Here is a 19,519-nt window from a genome sequence, read left to right as displayed (position 1 = left end):
CAGAGAAAGACAACTATCATATGATCTCCCTGATATGAGGGAGAGGAGATGCAACATGGGGGGTTAATGGGGTAGGAGAAGAGTAAATGAAACAAGTTGGGATTGGGAGGGAGACAAACCATAAGTGACTCTTAATCTCACAAAACAAACTGAGGGTTGCTGGGGGGAGGGGGGTTGGGAGAGGGGGGTGGGGTTATGGACATTGGGTAGGGTATGTGCTATGGTGAGTGCTGTGAAGTGTGTAAACCTGTAGATTCACAGACTTGTACCCCTGGGGGGGGAAAAATATATGTTTATAAAAAATAAAATTAAAAAAAAAAAAACATGGATGGGAGCTGTGGCAGAGTGCACCTTTAGTGCGGGTGGTCAGGGAAAGCCTCTGAGAAGGAAACCTTTGGATGAGACCTGAATCTCAGGGAGGAGGCAGCCAGGAGATGTGGTTGGAGTGCATTTCTGCAGAAGAGCAAGTCCTACAGTGGTGAGGGGCTTGGCTCAGGAACAGACTTAAGTGTCTCCCCAATAACCCAAAGCTATAAAATTAACATAAAAATAATTCCAAAGTCAAAAGTGGGGCTGACATCTAGAAATAAAACCAAGCCTGGACAGCAGCTAAGCCAGACCGGGAAAAGGACGGTGATAGAAAACAGAGGCAGGTTCTGGGGTGGACTTCTGGCCACTTGTCAGAGGCCTCAAGTGTGGGGCGGGCTGGCCTCAGTGTGTAGCGGGGCAGATGCCGGCACTCCACCAGGCTGGACAGCATGTCTTTTCATTCTCCGCATCCTGGTTAGTGTTGCTTGGGCCTAAGATTTTCCATTTTAGCTACTGATGCATTACATTGTTTTCACTGGATGCAAGTAATTTCATAATTTTCTGTGAGAAAGCTCTGCATGCTCATTTCTTGTTCTCATCACCTCCACCCCTGGTTTCCGTTCTTTCAGTCGAGGTGATATACACATATGTAGAGTCAGGGGGGCCTAGAGGGCTTCTCCGTGAGTAGCCCCTCGTGCTCACATTCACCATCCCAGAGGCACTTTCACTTCTTTCACCTGATTATTTGGCATTTCACCCTCTTGTCTTTAAATAACAGACTTACTGCTTTGTCTTGATCGGCCATTTAAACATATTTTATATTGACTCCTCATGATTGACTATGAGGATTTAGCTTTCTTTCAACCCTCTGCTCCCACCAAACACATTTATCTACTGTATAACCTTTTCCTCTCAGTATAATATTGATAAATTTATTGACATTACCCAGTATGTTCGGTATTCACATTATTATGATTATACAAGTGCTCTTAATAGCTGCACTGTAATAAAGTATAATTACTTTCCCCTTCTGTGGTAAGCAGCCTCCAAGATGATCCCCAATGATCCCTGCCTACTAGTACTCAAGGCCTCTGTGTCCCCTTCCCTTGAGCAGGAGCTGGGCTTCCTGACTTGCTTCTAACAAATAGAAAATGACAGAAGAAATGAGAAGTTGCTTCTGAGATGAGGTTACATACACTCTGGCTTCTGTCTGTGGCCTTTTCTTTTCTTTTCTTTTACGTAATCTCTACATCCAACATCGGGCTCGAACTTGCAACCCTGAGATCGAGGAGTCACATGTTCTACTGACTGAGTCAGGCAGGAGCCCCGCAGGATTTTCTTTATTTGCTCACTCCCAGCGTCTTAGAGTTCTAAAGATGTCCTCCCAAATTCCCATCACACAGTTATTCAAACACTGATCTCAGTACTGTTGTGAAGGGATTTTGCAGTTAGAATTAAGGTTCCTAATCATTAAGGCCCCTGACCTTAAAATGGGGAATTTTATGATCTAAATGTGCTCCCCAAAATCCACAATTTGAAATCGTACTGCTCAGAGTGATGGCTGTTAGAGGGAGGTCTTTGGGCGGTGATGAGGTCACAAGAATGGAGCCCTCATGATGGGATTAGTGCCATTATGAAAGAGACCCCAGAGAGCACCTTCACCCTTTCCGCCCTGTGGGGACACAGCCAGAGGACTGCTGTCTGTGAACCAGGAAGCCGGTCCACCCCCGACATGGCATCTCCTGGGGCCTTGATCTTGAGTTTTCCAGCCTCCAGAAATGCAAGAAATGAATATTTGTTGTTTGTGCCTCTCAGTCAAGGATGGTTTGACTATAGCAGCCCACATGGATTAAGACAGGCAATTATGAGAGGCCCACTGTGACCACATGAACCCTTAAAAGCAGAAGAGTACGGCAAAGATGTGGCAAAAGAAGAAGGCAGGAGACATAGGGCAGACAGAGAACCGAAAGAGATTCGAGGTGTGAGGGCTTGTCACTGTTGGCTCTGAAGATAGAGGGGTTTATGAGCCAGGGACTGAGGCTGGCTTTAAAAGCTGAGTGTGACCCCTGGTCAACAACCAGCAAGGAAACGAGGACCCAGTCTTACCAACACATGGAACTGGATTCTGCCACCAACCTGAATGGGCCTGGAAGTGGATTCCCCCCAGAGCCTCCAGCCTGGCTGACACAGTGATTTCAGCAGAGGCTCTGAGCCCAGCTGGACATGGGACCCATGGAGCCGTGTGAGAGTGAAGGCTTTTCTATGCTGTGACATTTATAGTCATCTTTACGGCATCTATAGATAGTAAAGATACTGCAGGAAGCCAGCGTTCCAACTTTGAGCAAACAGAGTGAACTCGGGGAGTGATAATGTCAAGGATTCATCAGGATAAAGCTATGTTATTGAGTGGAATTTTCTCGAAGGATTATGAGGGAGGCCATACATTTACTTAACAAATGCTTATGGGGTGCATGTTGGGGTTACTGGCATGAGTAAGACCAACTTCCTGTTTTTGCGGAGTTGACATCCTGGCCAGAAAAGCGGGTGTGTGGCTATTGATTATTTTTGTGCTCTGTTCTTGTAAGTGTACCCTTAACCACAGGAGAGTTTGTCACAATTGACTTAGTGCTTTTAGGGAAATCCAAGATTATTTGATAAACATTTACTAAAGCCTCAGATGGCCCAGTTCCCTGGGATCAAATGTGCAGTAAACAATGATTCTTGTCCTCATAAATCTTATGCAAGGAGAAGGCAGACCCAGGAGTTCATAGCTATTGCATCACGTGATATAGGAGGAGAGGGGCAAGAGGCCCCAAGAGGAGTGGGTTTAGGTTTTTATAGCACTGACTGGCACCATAACTAGACACTTTTTATTTTGCAAGCACTGCCTTTTTCTCTTTGTCTTTCAAAACACTTCTCATTCTCTTATTTCTGTTCCCAGCATAGATCGCAGAGAAAGGTAAGAATGCATTGCCCTTGAGCATTGTCTAAATTTTTACTTCTGTTCATAAAAGTCAGAGATCTATTAGATATTTGGCCTTGAGCTGGACAGACGTGCTTGTGCAATAACAGAGTAAGATTTCCTAAAAGGCTTGGTTGCTGGTTTCGTGTTTGCAAGCACTATAGCTTTCTGACATGTGCTATTCTCAGAGTAATCTCATTACCATTACTCATTTACTAATTTAGCGGGAGACATTTGTTTGGGGGAGCCTTGAGTGCATTTTAAAAATAGCTACACAGTCAGGTTTCCTTGATCGTGTAAAAAGAACAAAAACAAAAGAGGCTGCTGGTTTTATACATAGATATAACTGATTTGAAATCAACCTGTTTTCTTCTGTACACAAACATACACAGAGATGTGTGTAATCTGCATGGAAATAGTTTTATATAGGTTTGCATACATAGCTCTCTGTGTTCATTTTGTTAGCTAATTCTGTTTAGTTTTCTCATGAAGAACCAGAGATCATAGACATAGCTTCACATTTGTGATGCTCCTCTATTGTTTGATTATTGATTTAATCGAAAATTACCTGCCACATGCCTAGCATTGTGATAGGTCTTAAGGATATGCACATGAATGTGAAGGAGTCCCAGGTTTCAAGTCATTCAGTTTGGCTGAGGAGCAGAGGTCTGAGTTAATTTCTGGAGGAGAAGAATAAGTAAAAACCTCCCTCTCCTTGAGAGAATCTGGAGCAGTGACAAAATGATACACCAAGCTTTGCGACAAAAAGAATTCAAGGTAGAGGCAAAGCTCTCTCCCTGAAAGAGCGTTTCCCAAGAGGACACAGAATTGCCATAAATAGAATTCCATTAGAATGAAGCAGGCAGGGATTGGGAGTGAAAATTGGATGGGAATCCTATTTAAAGAAACTGTATTAGTTAAGGTAGTGTGAGCTAGTACTGCAAAAAACTAAGTAAAAGCAAAATGCATAATGCTCAAGTAGGCTAAGTGTATTTCTCAATCATGTCAGGTTGGAAATAAACATGCCTAATCGGGAGAAGCTTTCTTGGCGTGCAGTTACTCAGGGACCCTGCCTCCTTCCACACTGTGGCTTTACAACCTTGAACATTGTTTCCAAAGGCCCCGTGTTCTGCACCGAGTCCACAGACAGTGAAAGGGCGCAGATGTGCAGATGAGGCTTTTCCGGTCCAGGTTTCAGAAGGCACCCGCCGGGCTTCTAGTTCCGGTCTACTGGCTAGAACTTGGTCACATGACCTCACCTAACCCAAGGAAAAGCTGGGACTATAGTTTAGCTGTGGAACTGGAGGAAAGAAAGAGGTAAATGGTTTATTTCTGCCACGGAAGCCTTAAGCTGGATCATACTTTGGGGTTGGAACGTTGTGCAGGGTTTGGCATCCTTGTGCTCTTCTTCCCTGGCTGGAGAACGCTTCAACTTTTTCTTAAATGATGTATGTTCTAGGCTGTTCGACACTTTTGTCTCCTGTGTCTGGAATCTCCGTAATTTGTCAACATCCAGCTTTAAACTGTAGGTCCAGAAAGAGTGCATTGTTCCAGATCTGGTTAACCAGTAACAAAGCGGAGTGGGACAAATTCTTCCTCACTATGTTGACAGAACCCCAGACCACGTTACCAGGTAGCTCTTCTTGCTTTTCATCATTTACTTTCTTGACTTTGTTTTGTAAGGGCCATAGATTAGAAAAGTGTAGAGCATGTTTTGGTGACACCGACATAAACCTCCTGAGTCACTGTGACTCCTGGTTCACTGTGGTGTTCCTCATGTCTAGCACAACAGCTGGGACAGACTAGGTATTTAATAATTGAACAGAGTAGACAGTTTCATAATTTTCCATTTCTTATCCTTCTGGGCTGCATTCCAGGTAAACTGTGCATATCAGTTTTCCAATTTAATCCTTTTTCTCTCTAATGGTGTGCTGAGTGGGTCATCAGTTGACCGTTTCAGAAAAAATTTCAATGTCTGTACTCATTGTTTCTACAATTTCTACTTGTTATTTTCTCCAGTTGATCTGCTTTTTCTCTGACCTCTATTTCTCTGACCATTCGAGCACATGTATCTTGAAGTCTCTTTCGGGATGCTCTAAGTTGTAGATTCTGGCACTTAAAGGTTTTTACCTGTACTGTCCTCCTTGTGCACGTGAGCTCACCCCTGCCTGATACTCTTGACCATTGGAGTCTTAGGTATGGGGAGGGTGGGGATATCCACGGGTGTTTTTAATTTGTCTCAGTCGAGGCTCTATGCACAGAACCATTTTTAGATTCATTTTTATGTTAATATCTCCTTTTAGGGTTCTTTCACCTTGGGGATAATATAGATTCGGAACAAACACTCAAGATAGGAGTTTGCAGTTTTCCCTTCTGGTAGATGACTGGAAATAGAGCCTAACGCTCTAATTTCCTCCTCAGTGTGCTTAAAACCATGTCCCCCTAAGGCATGTATCTGGTTTTTAGGATTTGCCTGTCAGTTCCTTCCTCACTTTTGGCACTCTTTCTTGCTTTTTTATGTTTCACCATGTATTAAAAACATAAAAGAAATACATTCTCCCCAGCATTTCTTACTGGCTTGGAGTAGACACTGGGATTTCCCACCATGGTGGACACTGTGATTCATGACCCAGAAACCCCTTCCCTGAAGGATTTGTTGACCCAGCTGCTGGCAGTGCTGTATGTCGATAGTCTTCAGCTGTCAGCCCCTTCAGGGTTTGCCTCAGCTGCAGAGAGCCGCCTTGTCCAAGGTCGTGCCCCTTTCCCTGGGTGGCCCATATCCAGGGATTGATTAATGTGGGAGTACAGAGGCTGGGCCACCTTGCACCAACTTGGGACACTTCTGAAGAGCTGTTCTGGTTCTAAAGCTCCTCATGAGCTTGGCCAAGGCCATTACAGGGCCTTTGTCAGTTTGGCTTTTCCTTTCACCTGCTCCTGCTTCTTTCCTTGCCTTTCCACAAGGGTTGATTCCAAGGACACTCCTGAAACCCATGCTGGTGTCTAAGCTCCACTGTCTGGGAGCCAGCCTGGGACACCACCTCAAGCCACTCTGTGTTGACCAGAAGTCTCACATTTGAAGGTGCTTGAGGTGGGGAGGGGCACACCCGAGTATGGCACTCAGTTGAGAGTCCAACTCTTGGTTTCGGTTCAGGTCTTGATCTCTGGGTCCTGGGATAGAGCTGCTTGTCGGGTTCTGTGCTCAGCACAGAGTCTGCTTGTGAGATTCTTTCTCTCCCTCTCCCTCTGTTCCATGCTCTGTCTCTAAAATAAGCAAATAAATCTATAAAAAATAATTTTGTCTTGATGCTGTTGGTGTAAACAGCTACCAAGCCAGTCGTTTCCTGCTCTGGTGCTTGTGTGACACTCATACACCTGTCCCTTGTGTGTACTCACTTTTCTAAGATTTGTTTTTGCTTTAGATTTTGACCTTATGTTTCAAGTTATTAAGATCATTTAAGTTATTCATGTATTTCTTTGTTTTTGGCCTTTTGATTTCTTCTCTTTTGCAGCTTTGTGACATTTTGGAATTTGGCATGCATGGCTTCCTGTACTTCCATCGCAATAACTGAGAAAAATATTTAATGGGAAGGATTAAGAGCCTCTCCTGATAATTCCTCTTAGGAGCACAGAACCACTGGTAAGAACTCAAAGCTGCAAAGTTGCACTACAATCCATATTTTTCCATTTTACTAAGAAGAACATCAAGAGAGGCTTTACTAGGTAGATGAATTTACGAAAACCAGATTCACTCTGTCTACCATATATTCCTCATTTTATAACTTTATAAAAAAGTTGCTAATTTGATATGTGTTATTCTCAGTGAACATTCATGGGCTCCTGCTGGTACCTTATTCTTTAATAAATGCCCATAAATGCCCACAAGTGTTGAAAATGTTAGCTGCTATTAATATGACTATGGAATTTTAAAAAATCTATCATTTCTCCTATTCCGAAAAGTGAACATATATACAACTCCAGTGACTAGGAGTCCTGTTGGCAAATTTATTAGTTCTATGTGGACCTTAAAAATCTGTAAAAGCTGATAATGTTTTGTATCTTTATTTCAGGCAAAACAGAAACATATAGACTGAATTTATAATATGAAGCTTAAATTATGCATAAACCAGAATGTTTAAACACTGGAAGGAGGTGCTATTTTGGGTGTTGAAAGGTTTTTCACTGGAGGCCTTTAAATAACTTTAACTGAAGTCCTTTGACAAAAAAGTTTAGATAGCCATTCTTGACCTAATTTTTATAAAACTAGGAATAACATTTTACTTCCTTAACACACAAAGGAAATCTTTCTAAAGACAATAGCCAACATCATTCTCAAGGTTAAAACACTAGAAAAAATTACAGTTAAACTAAAGAACATGACCTATCTGATCCGTATCTTCTCTGATGTTTTTCTATTTTTTTAAAATGCAGTAAAATGCAAAACAGAAACAAAAACTATAAGTGAGAAGACATATCTACTATTATTTGCAGACAGTTTAACTACAAACCCATGAAATGCAAAACAATCAACCAAAGCATTCTTTTTTTTTGGGGGGGGGGTTCACTGGTGAGTTTTATTAAGCTTTGGAAGAACAGATTAAATTAATTACCTGCAGTTGCTTTCAGGGCATAAAAAGAATTGGAATACTTCTGATTCCTTCTATGATATCATCATTACCCTATTATAATTCCAACAATGATATAAAAAATGACACATCAGTGTCTCTTGTGAACATAGATGCAAACATCCTCAAAAAGTACTACAAATTGAATGCAACAATGTATAAAAAGAACTTTAGATCACAATTAAATAGATTTATTCCAGTTATGTGAGATTGAACACTCCAAAATCATTTAATGCAATTCATTATATCAGAAGACTAAATAACCACATGCCCATATTAATAAATAGCTAAAGAGCATTGTACAATGTCTAATACCCACTCAAAAATTAGGGCTCTTAACATACTAAGAATAGAGGTAACAGTTCAACTTGGCAAAAAAATATCTACAAGAAGCCTACTTCCAAATTTATACTTAATAGTGGGAAACTAGACGCTTTCACACTAAGATCCGGAGCAAAATATACATTGGAAATTAGACAGTCTCTTCAATAAATGGTGCTGGGAAAATTGGACAGCTATGTGTAGAAGAATGAGACTCGACCATTCTCTTACACCACACACAAAGATAAACCCAAAATGGATAAAAGACCTCAACATGAGGTGGGAATCTATCAAAATCCTAGAAGAGAACATAGGCGGTAACCTCTTCGATATTGGCCACAGCAACTTCTTTTAAGACATGTCTCCAAAGGCAAAGGAAGCAAAAGTGAAAATGAATTTTTGGGACTTCATCAAGATCAAATGCTTCTGCACAGCAAAGCAAAGAGTCAACAAAACAAAGAGGCAACCCACAGAATGGGAGAAGATATTTGCAAATGCCACTACAGACAAAGGGCTGATATCCAAGATCTATAAAGAACTCCCCAAACTCAACACACACAAAATAGATAATCACGTCAAAAAATGGGCAGAAAACATGAGCAGACACTTTTCCATGAAGACATACAAATGGCTCACAGAAACATGAAAAAACGTTCATCATCATTAGCCATCAGGGAGATTCAAATCAAAACCACATTGAGATACCACCTTGCACCAGTTCGAATGGCCAAAATCAAAAAGATGGTAAACAGCATGTATTGGAGAGGATTTGGAGAGAGGGGAACCCTCTTACGCTGTTGGTGGGAATGTAAGTTGGTGCAGTCGCTTTGGAAAACAGTGTGGAGATTCCTTAAGAAATTAAAAATAGAGCTTCCCTATGACCCTACAATTGCATTACTGGGTATTTACCCCAAAGATACAGATGTAGTGAAAAGAAGGGCCATCTGTACCCCAGTGATCATAGCTGCAATGGCCACAGTCACCAAACTGTGGAAAGAACCAAGATGCCCTTCAACAGACAAATGGATAAAGAAGATATGGTCCATCTATACAATGGAGTATTATGCCTCCATCAGAAAGGATGAATACTCAACTAAAGCATTCTTAAAATTAATGTAAATTTAGTAAAGTGGTTGGTCACAATTTAAATGTACAAATTGCTATATTTAACTCAAAACTCAATAACCAGTTTTGAGATATGAGAGAAAAAATACTGCATCAGTAGTAGCAACAACAGAAACATTAATATAGACAAACTATAAAAATCATGGGATTAATGCCAACAAAAATTGTGTAGGATGTAATGAGGATGAGTAATATTAAATTTTACTTGAATCCAAAAATAATTGAATAAAAGGAGAGATACAGTATTCCTGATGGTAACATGTATATTGTAGAGAAGTAAATTCTAAATTAAAAGTCCTGGCCTACTCTAATAAAAATCCTAATTAGGAATTTTATAAGAAATTTAATCTAAAAAAGAAACAGATTAGAATAGCTATGAACTTGTTTTTTAAAGGGGAGAGAAATGCCTGGGGTTCTCCTTTTGCCACATACTTGACTGAAGTCGACTTGATAGAGCACAGGCTGAAAATAACCTTAGTCTTCCTCACTGTTGACCTTTGACCCCTGGCCTTGAGGACCCTTTCTTTTCTATCCCTTGGATGAAAACATGGGAGGGTTTTGGAAGTTTCTAGTTACCTTTGGATTTTTAAAAATGCATTTTGGTTACTTTAATGACAAGAACACTCTCATCTTAGTGATTATAACATCCAATGTAGTGTTCACTTAAAACTGGAAGTTTCATTTACAATTATATCCTTTCTTCTCTTTCAACCAGGACCAACCAGAGAGTTACAGTAATAGAGACAGAGAAAGCCATAGGCTTCCTGGCTGCTCGGGATCTTGCTTCTCTACGCTTTGATTTACCCTGTGCTCTGGCTCTGCTGGGGCTAAAGAGGGTGATGGAGAAGAGATGGGGAAGAGGACTAGTCTTGCTGGCTGGCAGGGATGATTACCAGCCAGCTGTGCTGATTCTCTGTCTCCAGTGCTGATTATCTCTTTCTTGGGGAGCTCTCAGATGGAAGGTTCTTAGCACATGCCATGGTTTTCCTCTGGAAGCACTTCCAGTTCTCTCTCAGCCCCTGGGCATCTGGCGGCCACCCTTTCCACCCCTTCCATCACCTCTCCAAGTGGTTGTCTCAGGCAGGAGCCAGGACATCTCTCCATGGCCCCATCTCATTGATAAGATTCACTTCTCAGAATCTGCACTCTCCAAATGCCAGGAGACATGTGTCAAGTTCTTGGAGTGCTGTGCATGGAGCTCTCACTCTCACTTGGTGGAAAGTGAGAAAACCCTTTTTGTCCCTGTTCCATTCATAGGGATGGTGAAATGGGGAGCCCCAAACATGTTACGAGTTTCTGAAAACAAATCCTTCCTCTTGGCTTTTTAGATGTCAGTACATTTATCTCTCGAGCTAGACTATTCAAGGACTCCTAAAGCCTCAGTAAATCTCAAGCTGACTTTGTGCTGACTGTTCAGACAGGCTTGAAGGTGGCCTTATAATCCTTGCCCCTGGGTGTCCATGCCTTCAGGAGTCCCTGAAGGCTGTTAATTCACCATTCACAAAGAAATAAATGTAAATGGCCACGAACTGTAAAAAAATATTTAGTATCATGTCAGGATAAGGTATCGATTTCCAATAGCAAATTATATCTTTATAAAATAAAATGTGAACAAAATTGACAGATTAAAAAAATGGCAATATACTAATTACTATCCTAATTAAAGTGCAGTGGGACAGGTATGATCATAACCTGTGATGGAAACATAATTTATTACCAAGGTCTTTGAAAACACCTTGATTAACTATTGAGAAATTAAATACAATTCATGCCTTTTGGTCAAATAACTCTAATTTTAGGAATCCATTCTAAAGAAATCTAGAAAATGGGCAAAAAAATATGTAAAGGTTTTTCATAACAGCATTATTTAAACTAGCTAAAATTTAGGAAAAATATTAAATACCTAATAAGAGTAGACAAGATGAAAGTAGATGATTTATAATACAGATATATGACAAAATATTAACCAAACATTAAAAATCTTTAATACTATAAAAATACTCCTATATATAATATTCATTGAAAAAACTGACATAAAATCATTCATTAAAATTATTTGCTGCAAGCGCCAACTATTTTTTTAGGCATTGTGTTAAATCCTGTGTATTTAGTGATTAGTTTGCTATATATCTTTGTAGAAGGAAACATCACCATAATTACCATTGATTTTTCTGAGTTGTGGGATTATCATATTTTTTAATTAATTGCCTTATGCTTCTCTGCATTTTGCAAAATTTCTCCATGTGCACATAAGACAAGAAGTGAAATGCTTTAAAAAGCCATTTCTTCCCATACTTTCGCCAGAATGTTGCCCAAAGACTGGGCCACATCTTGCCCATCAGTGGGCTTGGAGAGCAGGTAACACAGATCATCGGGTTTATCACTTGTTCATGGGGTGTGCGATGGTGGGTAGTTAACTACAAGAGGAGCTTATATTTTTGGATGTGGTGGAAGCTTGCGAGTGCTGCACAAGGAGAGCTTTGTGAGGAGGACAGTGAGTGAAGCCGCGTGTATGTCTGAGATCCCGAGCACCCGGCTGCCTAGCAACACATAAAGTCATCTTTCTCTTCTTTAAAAAAATTCCAGGCCATGCATGATTTAAATGAAGATGTTCTAGTTCACTGGAGCTTGGAGAGCAATTACTTGTAGCTGTCTTTGGCATTTGTGCCAGGCACATCAGAAAATAAAATGAAGAGGCCGTGCACGCCCTGTGTCCTCATCTCCAACACGTGGGAAATGGTGCAGGGGAAGGAGCAGCTGCTCTCCCGGGGCCTTCCTTCTCTCTTGCAGAATGACACTCTCCTGGAGAGAAGGCGGGGAAGAGAGGGCTTGGGCTTGGTTGGCCTGGAGAACCTACTTGGAAGGCCAAGAGCAGGGAAAGGGTGGGAGCAGACCAGAGGGTACTTGGGTTTCCTGAGACGCTCCCCTCCAGGGTCATTCTTCTGCCCTGAGCAGCCCTAGGGAAACTTTCTAAAAGCTAGATTAAGTAAGGTCTTCCTTTGTCTGCAATTATCCCGTTGCCCTTGACCCACAGAAATTTAACATGACCCTGGAGCCTTCTTTGTCACTTAAAGTCTGTCCCGCTGTCTGCATACCCACGTGTGTTGGGTTGAGAGCTCTTCCCTGGGGGCCCCCAGCCAGCCTCGATTCCCTACTTTCCTCCAACAACCATCGGACTTTCTCCAGGGCTGCTCAGACCTCCCAACATGCTCATCAGTAACTCCACTCCTGTTTCTGAGTCATTTTCAGCAGTGGCTAGGGCACCAAGCCGTCTTCTCTAGCTCTTGCCAAAGTAGTGTGTGCAGCAGGGGAGATAAAAATTCCAACAACGATGCAAGGAAGAGTGAGGGAGACAAAAAGCCCTGTGTGGCAGAATGGCCCTCCTCTTTCCCTTGTGAAGGTCAAAGATATTCATGACTTTATATGCCTGCACTAATTTTATGTATAAGATTCAAACTCCCTTTAATTAGTAACTATTATTTGTAAAAGCACTAGTCTGTGAGGGGTATATATCAAGGAGCATAACATCCTGCTCTCCAAATTGCTTATGGGCCAATGGGAAAGACATATTAGGCAGCAAATAATACAGAAGACAATGAAAGTAAGGGACAGTGTTTAATGCTCAGCCTCTGAGCCACAGGCTGGCTCCTATCATGGCACCACGGGCCTCCGGTGGCATGGCTAACTGGAATGTTCCTCCTGGATCTGGGGCAGAAGAACAGGCCACATGGAAAGCAGAGTAGCTGAAAACCAGAGGAGAGACTCTTCGGGGAACAGATGTGGATGGCACTACACAGTGATAGGACTTCCAATAGGCGAAGCCTGAGAAGCCTGTAGGAGGCAAGAGATCCTGCAAAGTGGACAAAACTTGAGGGATTCAAGTTTCCTTAACTCAAGTCTTCCTTAACCAAAAGACCCAAAGCACCGGCCTGCAGGACAGGGAGGAGAGGAAAGAACCATACTGGGAGGCTGACTGGGAAGCAGACCCTAGAAATAGCAGCCCCCGCCAGGACTTGCAGGAGGGCAGCTGACGCAAGGAGGCCACAATTTATCTAGCAGATCCTGAGTCCCATCTGCCAGGCTATTGCCAGGAACAGCAAGAGGTCTGAGATTTTACCCTATCGAGTCAGCCTGCAGGTTTCCTGGGTGCTGGTAGGAGGCAGAAAGGGAGGCCCAGCAAGGGCCCAAGAGGCGTGAGGGGTGAGGGGCGGCCCAGCAAGAGGCATGAGCCTTGGTTCCCCCGCTCAAGTTCGAAGGGGTCAACGCAGATGGGGCCAAACAGAAGCCTACACGTTTCCCTACAGGGAGGGCCCTGCAGCTAAGGGATCCCATGTCTTGTTTTTTAAATAATAAAAGTGTTTTAAAGATATCACACATGCCAAACTGTGTAAGAGCCAAGATGCCCTTCAACGGACGAATGGATGAGGAAGATGTGGTCCATATACACTATGGAGTATTATGCCTCCATCAGAAAGGATGAATACCCAACTTTTGTAGCAACATGGACGGGACTGGAAGAGATTATGCTGAGTGAAAGAAGTCAAGCAGAGAAAGTCAGTTACCATATGGTTTCACTTACTTGTGGAGCATAAGGAATAACACAGAGGACATTGGGAGATGGAGAGAAGTGAGTTGGGGGAAATCGGAGTGGGAGAACCATGAGAGACTGTGGACTCTGAGAAAAAAATTGAGGGTTTTGGAGGGGAGAGGGGTGGGGGGTTGGATGAGTCTGGTGGTGGGTATTAAGGAGGGCAGAGATTGCATTGAGCTCTGGGTGTAGTGCATAAACAATGAATCTTGGAACACTGAAAAAATAAAGTTTAAATGAGAAAACGATATCGCACGTGAATAACTAAAATCTGCAAGATGCAGGCTCAGAGGAAAGCCCCCGACCTTGTGTTCCCTCCCCATCTCCCATGACTGTGTCTCACTAGGCTCCTGTGGAGCCCCGGAGGGCCTTTTGAGGAGTTTTTCTCAACTCATCTTGATGAGTTGGGTTTTTTTCACACTTAAAATAATCGACATATAGGGGCGCCTGGGTGGCTCAGCGGGTTAAACCTCTGCCTTCGGCTCAGGTCATGATCCCAATGTCCTGGGATCGAGCCCCGCATCAGGCTCTCTGCTCAGTAGGGAGCCTGCTTCCCCTTCTCTCTCTACCTGCCTCTCTGCCTACTTGTGATCTTTCTCTCTGTCAAATAAATAAACAAAATCTTTTAAAAAAATAATCAACATATAATTGACAAAAAACATATGAGTTCAAGGTATACAACGTAGTGAGCTAATATCTGTATATATTGGGGAATGATCACCGCAACAACTAGTTAACATCAGTCACCACACAGAGTTACAGTTTCTTTTTCCTTAGTGAGCAGTATCTTATTTTATTTTATTTACTTTATTTTATTCTTTTTTTAAAGCAGCATCTATTTTAATGAGCAGTAAGCATTCTTGTCATTTTCTCTGGAAAGACACTTTCCCTAGGCTGTTTGGTGCACACAGAGCCTTTAAAAGGCAGGCCAGAACAAAGGACAGTTAATGTCTCTGCTTGCAAGATGTGCAGAGATGCAAGAGACCCACCATGAATTGCCTGCCGGCAGCTATGTGCCTAATATCGAACGACTGGTCTATGAAATGACCTGAAATAGGTTACTGAGCATGTTTTGAATATGCTTTGAAAATGGAAGTTGGGAAATTAAAACTATGGAACTGTATAAAATTCTAGAATATGTGTCATTTTCCCAATGTTCCTTCATTTTGTTCATTTTGCCTTTTTATCTAGAGGATGAACAGCAATAGTTCAATAACGGGAATTCAGAAAGGAAGGAGAGAAATGGAGAGTGAGGTCTTCCACTGGCATGCATTTGCAAGGGAATGGGGCCCTCAGTCCCCCAGCAGGGTCCCTGTTGGCCTGTCTCTCCTGTGCTTGAAGGATGGACTTGCCCCCACCAGGCCCTGCATGACTGGGCAGCCTCTGTTTCAGTTCAGGTCCTGCCCTCCTCCAGTGCTGAGAAAGAGGGCAAGTAATTGTGCCCAGGATCCAACCTGAGGCTACAGCATGTGTGGATACAGCCTGGGCAGCCAGCTCCCTGGATCTTACACAACAATGCATTTCAGAAAGAATCCAGGCAGAAAAGACAGTGCTATTTTTATGCTACTTGAATATTAATCGTAATTCTCTCTTACACTTGAGCATTTCTAGAGAAATTCATCTGATCTGTAAGATTCAATCTTAGCACTCTCAGGAGAACTGGGATTTCTGTGCATTTTTGAAATATCACCCTCCAGTATTCAATTCCTATTGTTTTGCAGCCATCAGCTTTCAGTGACCACTGACATTCCAGTTCCTTTTTAAAAAAAAAATTATTTATTTAAGAGAGAGAAAGAGAGAGAGCATGAAGCGGGGAGGGTTGGAGGGAGAGGGAGAGGCAGACTCCCCGCTGAATAAGGAGCCTGACGTGGGACTTGATCCCAGGATCTTGAGATCTGAGCCAAAGGCAGACACTTAAATGACTGAGCCACACAGGTGTCCCTCCAGTTCCTTTAAAAAAAAAAAATCCTCTTTAGGACATTTTATTATCCATCAGCTTCTAGACCAGGAATTAATTTCATCTGGGAAAGTGACAGGATATGAAGTTGTAGACTCCTCCACTGGTAGTAGTTGGCTCTCAGCAAAGAAAAAATGGCCAGAGAAAATGGAAAACAACTGGCGTCATCTATAATTTGTCACTGCTCTATTCACAATTAAGAGTTCTCTCTCTAAATTCTAGAACTTAGCACTTTCAGAGAAATGATAATCAATGATGAAAACAATGCTGTACAATAACAACGAAGCTTATCAGCCTTGTCTGCTGTATTTGAAAGGGGAAAAGAACAACAACAAACACCAGAAAGTTTCTGTAACCCTTTCTTTTGAGGACACCTGGAAGCTCATCTGGAACTTCTTACTTGGTGTGGGATCAAGTACGAATGTAATAAGGAAACTCACCACATTAAGATGGATGTCACCCATGAGACACAACATCAATTCTTTTTCCTACAAAGTCCTGGTTTAAATTTCTTGAGTATTTTCCAGAATTAATTAATAATGGCTTTAGACCAGAAGATATCCTTGGTAATGGGGTTTGGCAGTTCTTTTTAGAAGATAGAGTTCTTAGGATTAGATGAGCTGGTGATCCATATGGAACACAGAAGCTAAGTTAACCTATCACTGAGGTTTATAGGGCAGGATTACGTTCCTCCTAATAAATGAGCATAGACCATGAATCAAAACGACAAGCAGGCAAAGAAGTGTAAGTGGCTTGGCCAAAGGCCATAAGTACTATTAAATAATTACACAGAAAATGTAGGGTTTTTGAAGGTGGGCCTATACAGAATATACTTTGTACACCTAGGACATTATGTTCTGTGAACCTATACTTTACCCTGTTACTGAGATGGGTATAGCACAATGAACAAGAGCTTAAATTTTAGAATCAAAGAGAGAGTGAGAGGGAGAAGGAGAGAGAGAGGGAACTTAATATCTCTGAGTTCAAGGGAGGGCTTTTTCACTCGCTAGTTAGTAATTTAACATCTTTGACCTTAAGATTAAGAAGGAGAAAATAAGAGCACCTACCTTCCAGAGCTTATGGAAAATTAAATAAAATACTAGATGTAAAATGGCCATCATAGAGTCTGGCACACAGCATCTGAGGCTGTATTAATGCTAACTCATCATTATTATCATTGGAGTAATACCCAGCGGTCTTTTCTTTTCTTTCTTTCTTTTTTTAAACATTTATTTATTTGAGAGAGAGATAGAGAGAGAGCAAACTCAGGGGGAGGGTACAGAGGGAGAGAATCACAAGCAGACTCTCTACTGAGCATGGAGCCCCACATGCAGGCTCAATCTCAAGACCCTGAGATCATGACCTGGGCTGAAACCAAGAGTCTGTCACTTAACCAACTTTCCCACGCAGGCTCCCCTATGCCCAGAAATCTTAAAACAGATTAGTAGTATCGAACATCAAACACACTCAGAAGCAAAGCTAAGACTGGGATAAGTAGACTGGTGTTGCTCATGGATCCACCAGAGAAATTCTAAGTGCTGCATTTCAGAACAGTTGATCTACAACTTAGGAAATTGTTTTGTGATGAATATGAAATTAAGATAAAGAGAGGTGCTAGAAGCAAGAGCAACTTAACAAAATTCATGGATCAATTTATTCATTATTTTTCCTCCAACAGATGGTTTTTGAGGGCCAAATGTCCTCTATAAAGTGTGTGTATGCTAAAGGTATGAAGACAACATCAGTAATCATTCCTGTCCTCCACTCAAGATATTAAGGGAAGAATGAGAGAATTAATATTTGTTTATTTAAAACCAATGACAATCTATCTATGTAAACTTCAAGCTACTTTCACATTTATTTCTAGCTATACTAAATACAGTTCTTGGAAAACAAATATATCTTGTTGTTGAACTGCCCATGCAAAATTCTTATTGCTTAAGTTACGATGGACTGATTAATCAAACTTCTTTCCCTGAGCATAGATTTTTATAAGAAATCTTGCCTGAAGATGGAACCTGTCCTGTAGGTTCTCACTTCTTCTTTCAGAAAGTGGTGGACAACAATGAGAAGAATACCTCACCTCCCTTCAAGAGCAGGGTTCTTCAGTGTTCCTGGAAGATGGGGTGATCTGGAAAGTCTCTAGGATAAGAGATATGATGTGGGTTTGTTGGTGGAATGGGAAAAACAGGAGATTCCCCACTTGAACTGCCCCTGTGAATCAATTCCCAATATGGGACACTTGCCTAGATGCATGGAGAGAGAAGCCTTGGCCAGCTGCTCCACTTTTAAGTGGGAGAGATGGACCTGAAAGGCGTTAATTTCCAAGAGCACTCGAATATTCTTTCCAATGGATTCTACTTTTGAGAATGTTGGGCCTTGTGCTCCATCAGAGGGAGGCATACTAAAACCTGTATTTACCCATCTGGAGAAAAGAACTAGTTCAGGATTAGAATGACAGAATGGAGAGATCATCATCCCAGAAATCTCTTCTCGTGGAATTCTGCACCCAAGTTGATTCAGGGTCAGTGTACAAGTGTGTGTGTGTGTGTGTGTGTGTGTGTGTGTGTGTGTGTGTGTGTTGGAGGATAAGGACCTGGGATTTCGATCTAAGTCTTCTGGGCTTTAGAACTTGTTCTGAAAAGGGACTCATGGAACTTGTGAGAGCAAGATGTAGAGCCAACATAAGTCTGACTCATGGTAACTTCAGAGAAGGGGGACATTAGATTGCTCCACTCCACTCTGATCTTGGGGTCCTGGGATTGAGCCCCACATCAGACTGCCTGCTCAGTGGAGAGTCTGCTTCTCCTTCTCCCTCTTACCTTCCCTACCTGCCCTGCTTGTGCTCTCTCGTTCTTGCTCTTAAATGAATAAATAAAATATTTAAAAAAGAAAAATATTTTTTAAATATTTAATAAATAAAACATCAAAAAATATTATATATATGTGTGTGTATACATATATATGTGTGTGTGTGCATATATATATATATGTACATATATATATATATATATATATATATATATATATATATATAAAGTGTCCAGTTTCTTCATCTTTGAAGGCCCAACTCAAAACATTGCTTCCTTTGAAAACCTCCTCAGATCTCCCCCATGAGGAGGGCCATCTCCCCTTCTCTGAACTCCAGTGACACTTCATCTGTGTCTTTCAGGGAGACTTTCTCACTTAGGTCTCTGTGCCTCCACAGCTCTGGAGTGAGCTCAAAACACCTCCACATCATGTGTCACACACCCTCGAGGCCAGAGTTTTTATTTTTGCCTCACTTACTACACATGATGCACATCAACACATGATAAAATAATGACTGCCATTTTTTGCTACGTTCTTTATGGAATTCTGGACCTTGATGACCTGGGTTGCCCTCTCCAGCCTCATTACTGTGTCTCTTCTTGTGTTAAGTCCAGATAAACCTGGTTCTTCTTGGAGGATTAGCTCTTGGAGGAGAAATTGTAGTACTTGTGTTGGGCCCTAAGCATGCAGCTACAGACTCTACAAGATTATCCCCTGATGGAGTAAATGATAGGAGAGACCTTCAAAGGGCCTACCATTTGAGGAGACAGTGGATAATTCAAACAGAAGGAAGGCAGACAGAGAGCACAGTGTATAGTACCTCC

The sequence above is a fragment of the Lontra canadensis genome, unplaced genomic scaffold (assembly GCF_010015895.1).
Source record: "Lontra canadensis isolate GAN:19392208 unplaced genomic scaffold, GSC_riverotter_1.0 scaffold104, whole genome shotgun sequence".
Classification (NCBI taxonomy): domain Eukaryota; kingdom Metazoa; phylum Chordata; class Mammalia; order Carnivora; family Mustelidae; genus Lontra; species Lontra canadensis.
This window is presented reverse-complemented; position numbering follows the sequence as displayed.